At 50.1% G+C, this 13,157-nt stretch overlaps 1 protein-coding gene across 1 annotated transcript in view; it reads left to right on the top strand.

Annotated features, from left to right (window-relative positions):
• Positions 1-13,157, top strand: part of Adcy3 (adenylate cyclase 3) — an 80,001-nt gene that overhangs the window by 1,571 nt on the left and 65,273 nt on the right.

The raw sequence follows: 13,157 nt of genomic DNA, 5'->3' as shown, positions 1-13,157 counted from the left end.
TGATGCAGAACGTTGGGCCTCAGGGCTACTCAGCCACCTGCGCTGAGTGGAGTAGGTGACGGTCCCTTGGAGTCTTGGTGTGGAGAAAGGCTTGGACTGCCGTTCCGTCAGTGACCCTGGTCACTTCTTGTGGCGAATCCTGATCTCTAGCTGTCTTGGCTTAACTCCAGATGGGATTTGACTTGGGCGAGCTCAGTGCTCTCTGTCAAGTGGGGATACACAGAAATGGCTGTTACCGAGATCCAGGGGAACGTGGGTGCAAGCCTGTTGTTGGGTTCTGTGAAGAGCTGTAAGGAGCGGAGACGTGATTATCGGAGATCTTGCTGCTTTCCCAGAGCTCAGAGTGTCCCCAGCAGATAGGTGGTGTAAGGAAGGGTGGTCTCCCCACAGAAGTCAGGGTGTGGGGACACAGCTGGGGACAGTTGTCTTAGCCACTGTGGTGTGGGGCATGCTGGTCCTAGTATGCTATTTCTGCTGGAAGGGATGGAACGTTTGGCTTCATCTTTGACTAATTTGTGCCCCCACCAAGTGCTGAGAGAGACAGACATCCAAAGCCTGCAGAAGATGGGCTGTGACTCTGGCCTGAGTTTATCTGGTCATCCCCTGAAGGGCTCCCCAGAGATGTGAGTCACTGAATTCCATCTTCTGGCATTGCCTTCCATATTTTGACCTGAGAGCTGGGAAGTGACCAGGTATTGTCTACCCGCTTCCAGAGTTCTTTTCCCCACACCTCACCGTTTTAGTCTTACCAAAGCCTTGGCATTGTCTGCTTGGGGTTGGGGGCATTGACTACAGTGACCCCAATGGGACATCTGGTGGTCGATGAGAGAACTTTTGGGGGGCTGTTCCATCGTCTCCCATCTGATGAGAGGAAGACATGGCTTCTGCTGGGTCTTAACTTTTTTTTTTTTTTTTTTTTTTTGGAGATAGGGTTTCACTGTGTCACAGCTTTAGCTGGAACTTGCTCAGTAGACCAGGCTGGTCTCAGATTCAGAGATCCACCTACCTCTGCTTCCTGAGTGCTGGGATTAAAGGCATGTGCCACCACTGCCCAGTGGGTTTTAACTTTTTTTTTAGGTCTTGGTCCAGTGTTCTTTCTGTTTTCCCATTCTAGGTCAGGTAGGAACCTATTTCACAAATCTTTATTTATTTATTTATTTATTTATTTATTTATTTATTTTGAGGCGGGGTCTCATGTAGCCCCAAATGACTTTGTTGCAGCTGAGGATGACTTTGAACACCTGGCCCTCCTTGCCTCTAACTGCCAAGTGTTAGGATTACAGATGTGGGCTCCCATGCTCAGCTAATTTCACGGAAGTTTTCTCCACGGCTCAGCTCTGGGCTAGAGCCTGTGGGGATTTGTGGGCACACCACCATGTTTTTGTTTGTTTGTTTGCTGCCTGGTATTGGGTGTTTTCTTGTGAACACCTGTCATTACTGTTGTGGCTTTCTGGGTTGGTGGCTTCAGCTTGTGTCCCTGCTTGTGGACAGTTCTGTTGGGGGAGGATACCCACAGTCATTACTACCGGGGATTGGTCAGGACAGGTTGGTCTGGCAGCCTCTGGGGCTTGGAGACATATTCTGAACCATCACCTTCCAATAAATAAGCGTTTCTTCCTTTGTCCTCTTGCCAGGGTCCCTGGGCCTTGGGTATATCACCCCAGTGTGTTGTTCATTGAGGCAACATGTCAGAAGAGCACAGAGCACCCCCACTTCTGACCACACCTAGACCCGCTTGTTGGCCGGAGACATTTGGGGTACAGAAAGTGTCTTCTAGTGAAATTGAGCAGTCCAACCCTAAACCTAGGGATGGACACACAGGGGCCGTGCCATTGACAGAGATTCTAGGTTTTAGCAGGGAGCAGACTTGACTGATTGTAGATACTGTGTCCCCAAGGGGCCAGCAAATCACTGACCAGATCATAAGGGGGAGCTGTTTCCCAGGGTGTGGTCTAGGAAGACTGTCCTGTGGGTCCTGCATCAGCTCTGTGTGGTAGAGGATGGGGCTGGTGATCAGCCTAAGGAGATGACCGGCTGGGGGCCAGGAGAGAGAGGGTGTACCTGAAATTCAGACAGAAGCCGCTGCTAGCCTGTGGAAACTGGCCAGCACTGAGCCGTGCCTAGATACTCCACTCTTCTGCCAAATTCTCGACTTAGGCCTTCTGATTTGTTGTAGAAATGGTCAGAGGTGTTAGCACAGGTGAGAGCCTGGGAGAGCATCTAGTCCAGAGCCCCCGGGTCATAGGGAAGGAATCACAGATAAGCAGCTGCTGCTCACTGGCAGCAGAAATGAGGGGCGAGCCCAGGGGTGCTGACTCCTGGGCCAGGGCTCCCACGTGGCGGTGGGAATTTGTCCCCTTAGCCCGAGAGCAGGATCCTGGCTTCTCTTGTCTACAGACGACAAGTACTCTACCTGTTTGTCACCCAAATCTCTGTAGAAGGTACAGCTTGTAGAGACCCTGAGTCTCTGTTCATCAAGTAGATGGAAACATCGTCATCTCAGTTTTGAACCTGGACTTAGCTATTCTGAGGCCCCTTGCTCGGAGCCTTGTGTCGGTACTTCAGGCCCATGTCACTCTGGGCCTCGCCTTCTCCAGTCAGCAAGAAACTTAACTTGGAGGCTCCCGGAAAAGGAGGCCTGTGGATCTGGATCCAGACAAAGTGTAGTCACAGGGCGGGTCCAGGGTCACAGCTGTAGCCTGGGTCCCTGCAGATGAGTTTTGAACTCAGGATTACTGGTCTTAAAAGAGACCAGGGCCGGGCGGTGGTGGCGCACGCCTTTAATCCCAGCACTCGGGAGGCAGAGCCAGGTGGATCTCTGTGAGTTCGAGGCCAGCCTGGACTACCAAGTGAGTTCCAGGAAAGGCGCAAAGCTACACAGAGAAACCCTGTCTCGAAAAACCAAAAAAAAAAAAAAAAAAAAAGAGACCAGGGCTGCAAAGAGTGAGCCCCTGTTGGGATCAGGGGGAAAAGGTAAAATTAGTAACTCAAGAGTAAAGATATTCAAGGCTGGGACCATAGCTCAGTGGTGGAGTGCTTGCCCAGCACGCTCGAGGCTCTCCGAATTGGAGCTCCAGTGCCCCCGTCCCAATAATATACAAATACATATTTATAAAATAAAAAATGTATAATAAGAATTTCGCATCCCAGGGGAACCTGATCTTGACATGAAACCATTCCTGGAACTTGGCTTTGGGGATAGAAGGGAGAAAAAGGGGCCCTCCCAAGGTTAAATTAGGAGCCTGAGATAAGTTGGAGGCCCAGCTTACAGTATGTGTTCCAGAAGTTTCTGAGTCACTTCTTTGGGACTAATGTGGCTTTCTTTTTTTTATTTTTAATGATTTGCTTATTTTTATTTTATGTGCATTGGTGTTTTGCCTGCATGTATGTCTGTGGGAGGGTGTCGGAGCCCCTGGAACTGGAGTTTTCAGACAGTTGCGCGCTGCCATGTGGGTGCTGGGAATTGAACTCAGGACCTCTGGAAGAGCAGCCAGTGCTCTTAACCACTGAGCCATCTCTTCAGTCCCACGGTGCGACTTTTCACAAGGTGCCTCGTTTCCCAGGCCCACTCAGCAAAGTCTTCCTTCACTTAGAGCTTTCCTGCATCCCATCTCTGAGTACTGTGGAAACCACGGTCCGTGCAGCGTTGCCGTGGGGACAGATACCTAGGACCCATGTCCCCTGGGTGTGGAGAAAAGCGTCATTCTTTCACCCTAGTGTTTACTCCTCCAGCCTGTGGGATGGGAACTCCCTCGAGAATGAGCAGGGGAGGGGTTAGAGGGCCAAGCATTCAGGTCCTCCATCAGGCAACCCCCCCCAAGTTTCCTCCCCCCACCTGGGCTCACTTTCTTCTTCCATTCCTGCCCATGTGTTCCTCCTTCTTTTCTCCTTGCTTGTTGACCCTGACTAGGTTCTCCTGGGTCATGGAGGTGGGCTCCATTTCATAGAGGACACCTGTGGTTCTGGGTGGGTCTCGTGGTTTTGGTGGTTACGACTGTGAGTAGCACCAAGGAAGTGGTTCCTGTGCTAGGTTGGTGCCAGAGTCGCCTGCAGCCCCCACACACCCAGACACACACCCATGTGTGTGCTTGGCTCTGTCGGGGAAGGACTAGAGGCAGACTTGGGATTTGTGGCAACCTGACATCTTGTCCTGGATTCTTCTCAAGGGGCCAGCAGGTGGGTTCCAGTGAGGAGATTGTGTGCAGGTGGTCGGATGGGATTAGGGTAGTGTTGAGGCCTTGTAGATGAGGGAATGACAGAATATTTACAGAGTGAAGAGTAGAGAGCCTTGCGGCCTTTGGGTCTGGGGCAGAGAGGGGCAGCCATGCTATTGTCAGCTGTGGGATTCTCAGGCTAGGCCTCGGGCTGACTGGCAAGGAAGGGTGAGTCAGGAGGAGCTACAGGCTCCCTCATCTGGGTTCTGACGGAATGCCTCTTACAGCACACCCTGCCCCCGGCGGCTGCCTTAAACGCCCCTGAGATGAGGTGAGGAAGCCACGCAGGCAGGACCCGGAGCAGCTGATGGTTGGGAATGAAGGGAGTGTGGCAGGGTGGAGGGTGGAAGACACAGCCAAGATGGCGGGAAGCATGTCTCTGGTCCGTCACTGCCTCGGGAGACCCTTGCACACACTCACAAGCTTCTGTTAACTTGTGCTGTGTGTCGTTCAGAAACGAGGGCCTAGGAATCCCTGACAAATAGTCTGTAGACTGACTCCCCAGCAGGAAGGCTATTTGGGAGCAAAGGTCTCTAGTGGAATGAGCAGCCTGCTGAGGTCTTTATTTGCAAAGTGAAACACCATGAGGCTGTGGATGGGACCTTTTCATGCTTACAAATGAGACACTAAGTTACTCACTTCAGGAGGGGTAGGGGGGGAGGGCCCTGGAGAGTTTCAGCAAAGAGGATGGGCAGGGGGGATAAGGCTTCCAAAGACAGCCTCGCCCACAGCAGGAGCCAAACGTGTATACATACACACTGTCCCCGTGCATTCTGGAGGTCAGCTCCATTTCACAGATGAGGGCACTGAGGCTTGTTAAGGTCAAAGGAGGGGAGGCCCCGGAATGTGTTAGGAAGCACTCCCCTCTACTCCTGGGAAGTGGGTGCAGAGAGGGTGGAAGCCTGTAACGGAAAGTTCTTTGTGAAGCCGTGGTCAGGTGGATGTGGAGATGACATGGAGAAGGATGAGGGGGAGCCAGGGCTGGGAGGAGGAGGAGGGCAGCGGGGCTGGCCTCAGGCCTGGGCACCTCAGCGAAAAGAAGCCGCATGTGGGAGAGGTGCTGGAGACAGACCCTGAGGAGTCCTACGCAACCTCAATTTTGCTCTTTGGGCCCTGGGCCCTACCATTGTCCCAGAGTGAGAGTGGCAGCTGTCCCTCTTTGAACAGCGTGCAGCTGGGCGTCTAAGGAGGGGACCTGGATCCCGAGGAGATGAAAGGGAGGAGCGGTGGGGCCATGGAATCCAACTTCGTGATTGAAGGATAATGAACACATCAGTCGAACACATAAATGTTTTGCAGAGACCCCTCTCTCAGTCCCCTCTCCCCGGTCACATTTCTCTGTGGTCTTTTCTGGTCCTTATCTCTGTGTAAACAGAGCTTTCCTAGTGTGTCTTGATGGTTCACAAGCAATGTAGGGCCCACCTTTCACCCATATTATTTCATTGACATTTTGTGGTTAGCTTTGGTGTTCCCATGTTTGTGATGTTTTTGGTCAGCATTTTATAGACAGCTAGATTTTTTGTTTTTGTTTTTGTTTTTTAAGGGAAACAAGCTCAGAGCTGAGCCAGCTGTGGGGACTAAGGCTGTTTTGTATGAACACATGTGTGCACACACCAGCACACATGAACCCATGCTCCCTCCCCAGGGCTGGGTAAATTCTCCACGAGAATCGCTAGGATTCCAAGTTTCTTGTTCTTCAGCCTCCCATCTAAGTACTGAACCAGGCCAGACCCTGCTTAGCTTCCGAGATGAAATGAGATCAGGTGTTCAAGGTGGTATGGCTGTAGACCTTCCAGTTTGTGTGTAACCACAGATCTTGCTCAGGTGGTCCAGCCTAGAATAATCATTCTGTCATTTCCCACCTGTCCCCTCACCAGATGGTGTATCCTTAGTCACAGTCCAGACATGCATGCCTTAACAGCACTCAGGATGAGACCCTGCCTGTGTGTGCAAGGTGACCAGTGGCCACAATGACCGATGCTGGTCTCAGTGCGAAACTGTCAGGATACCAACAACACTCAGCCCTTGGCTACTGATGTCCGTAACAGTGATGTCCATAATCGGACTGTATCGTTCCCTTCACTGTAATATAAAGACATTCTGGAAACGTGTGATACCACAGAGATAAACCTGTTTGGGCAAATAATTCACTTGAGACTGTGGAAGAACTTCACTGATGTGGGATGGCCCGTTCAGTATTTTGTTGTTTCTCGAAGTCCTCTGGGTTGGCTCTGTTCTGATGGTAGTTTTATGATTTATGTGGCACTGTCTGGGGTCACTTTCTTTGGCTGCTGGGCCTGTTTCATTCAGAAGTCCGTGTTGGGCTGATATCTCTGTAGTGCCTCTCCGTGTAGCTCCTACGGCTCCCTCACGGCACACGACCTCTGGGAGAAAATGGCAGTGCCCAGTTTTTAAAGGCCATTGTCTCAGTAGTTTTGGTCAAAGCAATATAAGGTTGACTCAGGTACAAGAGGAAACTGATTTTACTCCTTAATGTGAGGGTGACATAGTACAAGGCAGGCATGGAGTCGTGACAGCCATCATCCGAGATTGTCCCAAGCTAGGAGGCGCATAAAATAACCCTGGAGAGAAGGGGCTTAATTTTATTTCATTTTAAATTTAATTCTTACTTTGTTAATGTCATTGCGTGTATGCATGTGCATGGTGTGTTTGTATGAGCGAGTGTGGTCCCAGGTGTGCATGCTATGGACAGAGGACAGCCTTTGGAAGTGGTTCTCTCTACTGTATGTTCTGGGGCTGGAACTCAGGTCACCTGGCTTGTGTGGCAATCACTTTTGCTTGCTGAGCTGGGCCATCTCACTGGCCTGGGACTCGGTTTTGAGGCTGCCAGTCTGCGTGAGATACAGGATGTCCCATGGCCGTGGGATGCTTAAGAGGTTGGACGTGTGGTCCAGAACAGGGCCGTGTTTGCCTTCGTTACACTTTCGGCTCTCAGCTGGGGCTGGTGGTGCACACACTTGTGAGACCTTGGAGGTCAGTCTGAGCTACACACTGAAGACTCTGTCCCAACACCTCCCCTAAGATCTCCATCAGATCCTCTGTGTGGTTGCTCAGCTTTTCAAAAAGTCTATGTATACTTAGCATGAAGACGGCTTTCAAGCTCCTCTGCTTGGGCTGTTTCCCCTTCCATGCATGGGAAGAATTTGTTTCCCTGACACCCCCCGCCCCCAAAAAATGTTTTTGAGACAGAGCTCATGTTGTTCAGCCTGGCTTCAAGGGTGAGGCTGGCCTTGAACTTTTGATTCTCCTGCTTCCTCCTCCTGACACTGGGATTACAGGTGCATGCTACCATGCCCAGCTTTCCTGCCTTTTCAGACATGAGCTAGATCTTATGCCCAGGACATTGTGCCAGGTCACAGGAAGCCATCCCTACCTTAAGAGATGCCATCTAGCAACACCCTGGTGCCAGTCTGGCCTTGCTCTGCACACAGCAGATCCGACATCCGTGTTTCTTCCCCGGGAGGCAGGGTTTGCTCATGTGCATCTTTTAGACACGTGCAGTATAGCATTCCTGATAGGCTGCCACATGCTTCAAGGAGGAGAAAGGCCTGTTGTGGAGTCCTTGAACATCCCTCCGTCCCTCGCAGGGCCTTGGTTGCATCTGTTGGTTGATGTTTTTTTGTTTGTTTGTTTGTTTTTGTTTTTTTTCCCCCCAAGACAGGGTTTCTCTGTGTAGCTTTGCGCCTTTCCTGGAACTCACTCTGTAGTCCACGATGGCCTCAAACTCACAGAAATCCACCTGCCTCTGCCTCCCGAGTACTGGGATTAAAGGCATGCGCCACTACTGCCCGGCTGAATGTTCTTTTTCTTTTTCTTTTTCTTCTTCTTCTTCTTCTTCTTCTTCTTCTTCTTCTTCTTCTTCTTCTTCTTCTTCTTCTTCTTCTCTTACTGAGGCTGAGGAAATGTTCTGGTGTTGATCTTGGTGGCTTGAGAGTGATTTTTTTTTTTAAAGCAAGATTTAACTATCTCTTTTAAAGATCTGTTTATTTTTATTGTATGTATCTGAGTGTTTTGTTGCCCGCGTGCATGTATGTGCACCGTATGCATGCCTGGTTACCCTGGAGTCCAGAAGAGGGTGTTGGATCTTTGTGGGGGACCCGCCCCCACTTTTACCTGGGTACTCTTGAGGAGTGAGGGATAAGAGATTTAGATAGAAATATAGAGGGAGAGAAACAGAAATACAAGATAGCCTCGGGAGGGCCTGGATCCTCATCTGCTGGCCCAGAACTTTATTCAAAAGGGCTTTTTATAACAATGCCAAGGGGAGGGGCAAAAGACCTCCCCTTGCTAGATACAACCAAGCGTAGACCCTTCTGAACACCTGGTACCCAGGCCCGTGGTCCAATCATCCTCCTACGCAGTCCTGCTGGGTAAAGCAAGCTCAGATCTCACTAGGAAACCTCTGTGGGGCTCCCACAGATCCCCTGGAACAGGAGTTATGTGTGGTTGTGAGCCACCATGTGGGTGCTGAAAACCAAACTGGGTCCTCTGCAAGAGTGAGTCACCCCTTCAGCCCCCAAGGTTTCTTTAACCCTTAGAGTGCTGACATTCCTCCTTCGCCACTTGGCGACAAATATTTCCTGGCCCAAGTGAAAAGCAGCAACAAAGGCTGTGATTTTAGGAGTTTGGAAAATGAGTCATGGACGTTCTCCTGGCCTAGTTTTAATCCAGTCCTCGGGCACAAGTGACTTGCATAAGAAGATCCCCTGGGCAGAGTTGGAACAGTGGCTATCTCAGTCCCTTGTTCTTCCTGTCCAGAGGGAAAATTTCCACTCCTTTTGCTGCTTACCAAACATTTTGTCGGAGCGGCAAATGTTCGGGGCAGGGAGTATACAATGGGTGATCCCATGGCCTGTGCTCACAGAGCCCAGAGGCTGTGGAACAGATCCCGTCTGCAGAAGGGGACCTGTCTAGGGAGACCCAGGAAGAAGCTTCTGAGCCACTTTTGAGTCGGGTCCTGAAGGATCAATAGGAGTTTTCCAGGTGGAGCACTGGAAACAGAGCCTTGAGAGGTTCACAATTGCTTGGGGCTGATGAGGATCAATCACCATGTTCCAAGAACATGACTGGGTGGTGGGAACTGGAGAGAGAAGAGCATAGCCAGGTAGTGGAAGGACTTTTGTCTCTGTCTCTCTCTGTCTCTCTAGTTCTGGGATAGGAATCCAGGGCCTTACCCATTCTGGGGAGGTCCTATACTACTGAGCCTCCACCCTGTTTTTAACTTAAAAAATTTTTGTTTGGAGACAAGTGCTCACGTAACCCAGGCTAGCTAGCCGTGACTTCTCTGTGTAACTGAGAATAACCAAACTTCTCTTCCTGTCTCTGCCTCCCAAGTGCTGCGATTCCCAGCATGCACCACCATGCCTTGTTTACATGGTGCTGGGGCTTCGTCCATGGGAGCTACATCCCAACTAAGCAAGGGCTTTATTCTTCTGATGATGGAATGGTACTGAAGGAATTCAAGCAGGGGATGGACAGGATCTGGTTTGCATGTACACGGATCATGCTGGTGGGCTCAAGGAAATTCAAGGCAGCCTAGGAGCCTGTTGGAGTGACCCACAGAGGATGCCAGCAGGGCCTCCCAGCACGATGAACTTAGTGTGATGCGCCTCTGTGGATTATCTAATCAGATTAGTCCATGGGTAGTTACTGAATACCTTCTGCAGACCGTGTCGTGAGACCTTCAGACATCAAGTTGTAATCGCCAGACATTGAAGGGGCCCCAAAAGAGTGGGACGAGAAGGGGGAGAGGGTAGGATCAGAAGAGAAGAGGGCTTAGGACCCAGTTCTGGGAAGCGGCCATTGTGTAGAGTCCTCAGTGACAAGGGTCCCAACCCACACAGTGGCCTGTGACAACCATTAATGTCTGTTAGCATTCTGTACCTTGACAAACAAGGACAGGGGTGATGCTCTGTCGCCTGGTGGAGGCAGGGGATGATGACATGGTACACCTTATAAACTGCAGAGCATTATATAGATGCCTGCTCCCTCCCTCTTTCCCTCCCTCCCTCCTTCCCTCTCTCCCTCTCCCTCTCTTCCCTCCTTCTCTTCATCTTAGCCCAAGCTGGCCTCCAACCCATCAGTCTCCTGCCTCAAACACTTGAGGGCGGAGGTTACAGGCTTGTGCCACCACGCCTGGCTAAATCATTTCTCTGCTCCATCTAGTCCTGGCAACCATGTCTCACCTTTGATCTATAAATGAATCAGGCCAAGTTCATTCCTCCTTTTTCTAATCACTTCTCCTCCTCCAGAAGAATTATTAAAAAGTGTTTTGATCTATAAACTTCTGAGTAATATAGCAGAATATGACCACAGGGCCTGTGTTTGCTCATTAATTTTATTAATCATTCCTCTTCTTTTTTCTCGTGATTGTGATTTTTATATTCCAGCTGCCATCTGTTGCTTCTCTTTTCTTCCCCTCCTGGCCATTTTCTGTCTTGACACCTTTTCCTCCTTTGGATCACGTTTTCAGCTTTTTCTTTTCTCCTCGTGGTTCCTAAGGAAGGCATTTTAATTAGAAGTGAAACATTTCTCTCCTTCCCCTTCCGAAGAACACTTTCCTGTAAAATAGAGACGTAAAGGGCACGTTTGAGAAGGGCCCACCCTCACCCCCCCTTTACCTCTGTTTAAAACCCCGGGCGAAGTAGATTGGACTTGAACGTCAAGATCTCTGGGTCTGTGGTTTGCTGTTGACATGTCACTGCAAGATTGGTTCTCGAGATACCCAGTGCAGAGCCAGCTGAGTCAGACTGTGGCAGCCACCCCTGGCAGCTTCGTGACTGGCTCTAGGTGGGCCCCTGGCTTGTCCTTGAGGCTTGACTTTAACCCAAGAGAGCCAGGCCAAGTTCCTAAATGACTGGCAGATTGACTTGGTAACTGTGTGAGTCTGTTTTCCATTTCTATAACAAAACATCTAAGCTCTGGTCATTCATAAAAAAATAGAGGTATTTATTAATAGCTTGGGAGTCTAGAGACTGGGAAGTTTTAGAACATGGTGTCTGTGTCTGATCAACTTCTGGTGAGGCCCTTATGTGGCTTCAACTCCTGCCAGAAAGCCAGACACTGAGGGGAAAAAAAACCTAACCCAAGTTTATCGTAATCTGCTCTTGAGAGAACCAACAGAATCCCACAAGAAAGCGTTGACTTCTTAAGGACCTGGTTCCGTTTTAAAAGCCATACAATTCTAGTTAGGTTTCTACTGCTGTGGTAAACACCACGGTTAAAAACAGTCTGGGGAGGAAAGATTTTATTCGGGGCAGGAACCTGGAGGCAGGAAAAGGCTGTCCGGGAAGGCTGCTCACTGGCTTGGGCCCCATGGCTTGCTGGGTTCAGTTGGTTTTCTTATATAACCCAGGACCACCTGCCCGGGGTGGCACCATTCACTGGTATGCTGGGCCCTCCCGCATCATTATCAAGAAAATGCCCCCCAGACTGGACTACAGGCCAATCCGACGGAAGCATTTCCTCCATTGCTGTTCTTTCTTCCCAAATGACCCTGGCTTGTGTCAAGTGGATAAAAACAAAAAACAGAACCAACCAACCAACCAAACAACCCGCTCACCCAGCACCTGTCTCCACCATAATATTTGGAATCAGAAGTTAAGGTTTCAACATGAATTTGAAGGATTCAAAACTATACCAGCTGCCAACCTGGTCCTGGTAGGGGGACCCTCTTGGAAGGCAGTGGGGTGGAGGCAATACCTCCCTGGGGGGCTTGTTCCCTGCCAGTCTGTCTCAGTCCCCAGCTGTGGGATTGGATCCTCATTCCCTGTTTAGTAAAGATCTATGTTTACCTTTTCCAGCGATCTCGTCTATTTTGTTTTGAGACCAGGTCTCTTGTAGCCCAGGCTGTCCTTGAAGTGGCTTTAAGGATGTAGCCAAGGATGACCTTGAATTTATGGTCTTCCTTCTTCCACTTCCTGAGTGCTGAGATTACAGATGTAGAGCATCGTACCTGATCTGAATGGTCTTTACAAAACAAACGGGGCTGGAGAGACGGCTCAGCGGTTAAGAGCGTTGGCTGCTCTTCCAGAGGATCCGGGTTCAATTCCCAGCACCCACCTGGCGGCTGACAACTGTCTAATTCCAGTTCCAGGGGATCCAACACCCTCACACAGACACACATGCAGGCGAAACACCAATGTACGTAAAATACAAATAAATTAAAAACAAACAATAACAAAAACAAAACACCAAAGAACAACAGGGCTGGAGAGGTTGCCCAGCAGGCAAGACTATCTGCTGTGCAAGCATAAGGACCTGAGTTCAAATCCCAGCACACACACATAACAGGCTAGGCATGGTCTTTATTTATTTATTTTAAGATTTATTTATTATGTACACAGTGCTCTGCCTGCATGTATCCCTTCAGGCCAGAAGTAGTACTAGATCTCATTACAGATGGTTGTGAGCCACCATGTGGTTGCTGGGAATTGAACTCAGGACCTCTGGAAGAACAGCCAGTGCTCTTAACCTCGGAGCCATCCTCCAGCCCCTAGTCTTGACCAGGACTGTAACGCCAGCTCTGTGGGGAGGGGGAAGGCGGGAGGGATGCTGGACTTGCTGGCCTCCAGCCTAGCTCTCGGTTCAGTTAGAGACTCTGCCTCAAGGGGATAAGGTGACTTGTGATAAAGTAGGACACCTGGCATCCTCCTCTGGCCTCTGTGTGCGCGTGCGGGTGTGTACACCGCCCCCATATGCATTCACCCCACTCATACAAAAGTGTAAACAAAACCAAAGGATACCAACAACAATAACAAAGCACCCTCAGAATAGGCAGCTTCGCAATTATCGAACATTTCCCAATTAAGAAAAAACCCAAACTCTAGCTGGAGTGACTGCGGCTTTGTTTGCTAGCCGTGGTTTCTGAGGATTGCCTCTAACCACCGAGGGGAAACCCTCAGCAAGCAGGAGTGGGGCCCA

The sequence above is a fragment of the Peromyscus californicus genome, unplaced genomic scaffold, assembly GCF_007827085.1.
Source record: "Peromyscus californicus insignis strain IS unplaced genomic scaffold, ASM782708v3 Scaffold_1__1_contigs__length_55948999, whole genome shotgun sequence".
NCBI classification, from domain to species: Eukaryota; Metazoa; Chordata; class Mammalia; order Rodentia; family Cricetidae; genus Peromyscus; species Peromyscus californicus.
The sequence above is the reverse complement of the archived record's forward strand: the minus strand, read 5'-3'. Positions and strand labels throughout refer to the sequence as shown.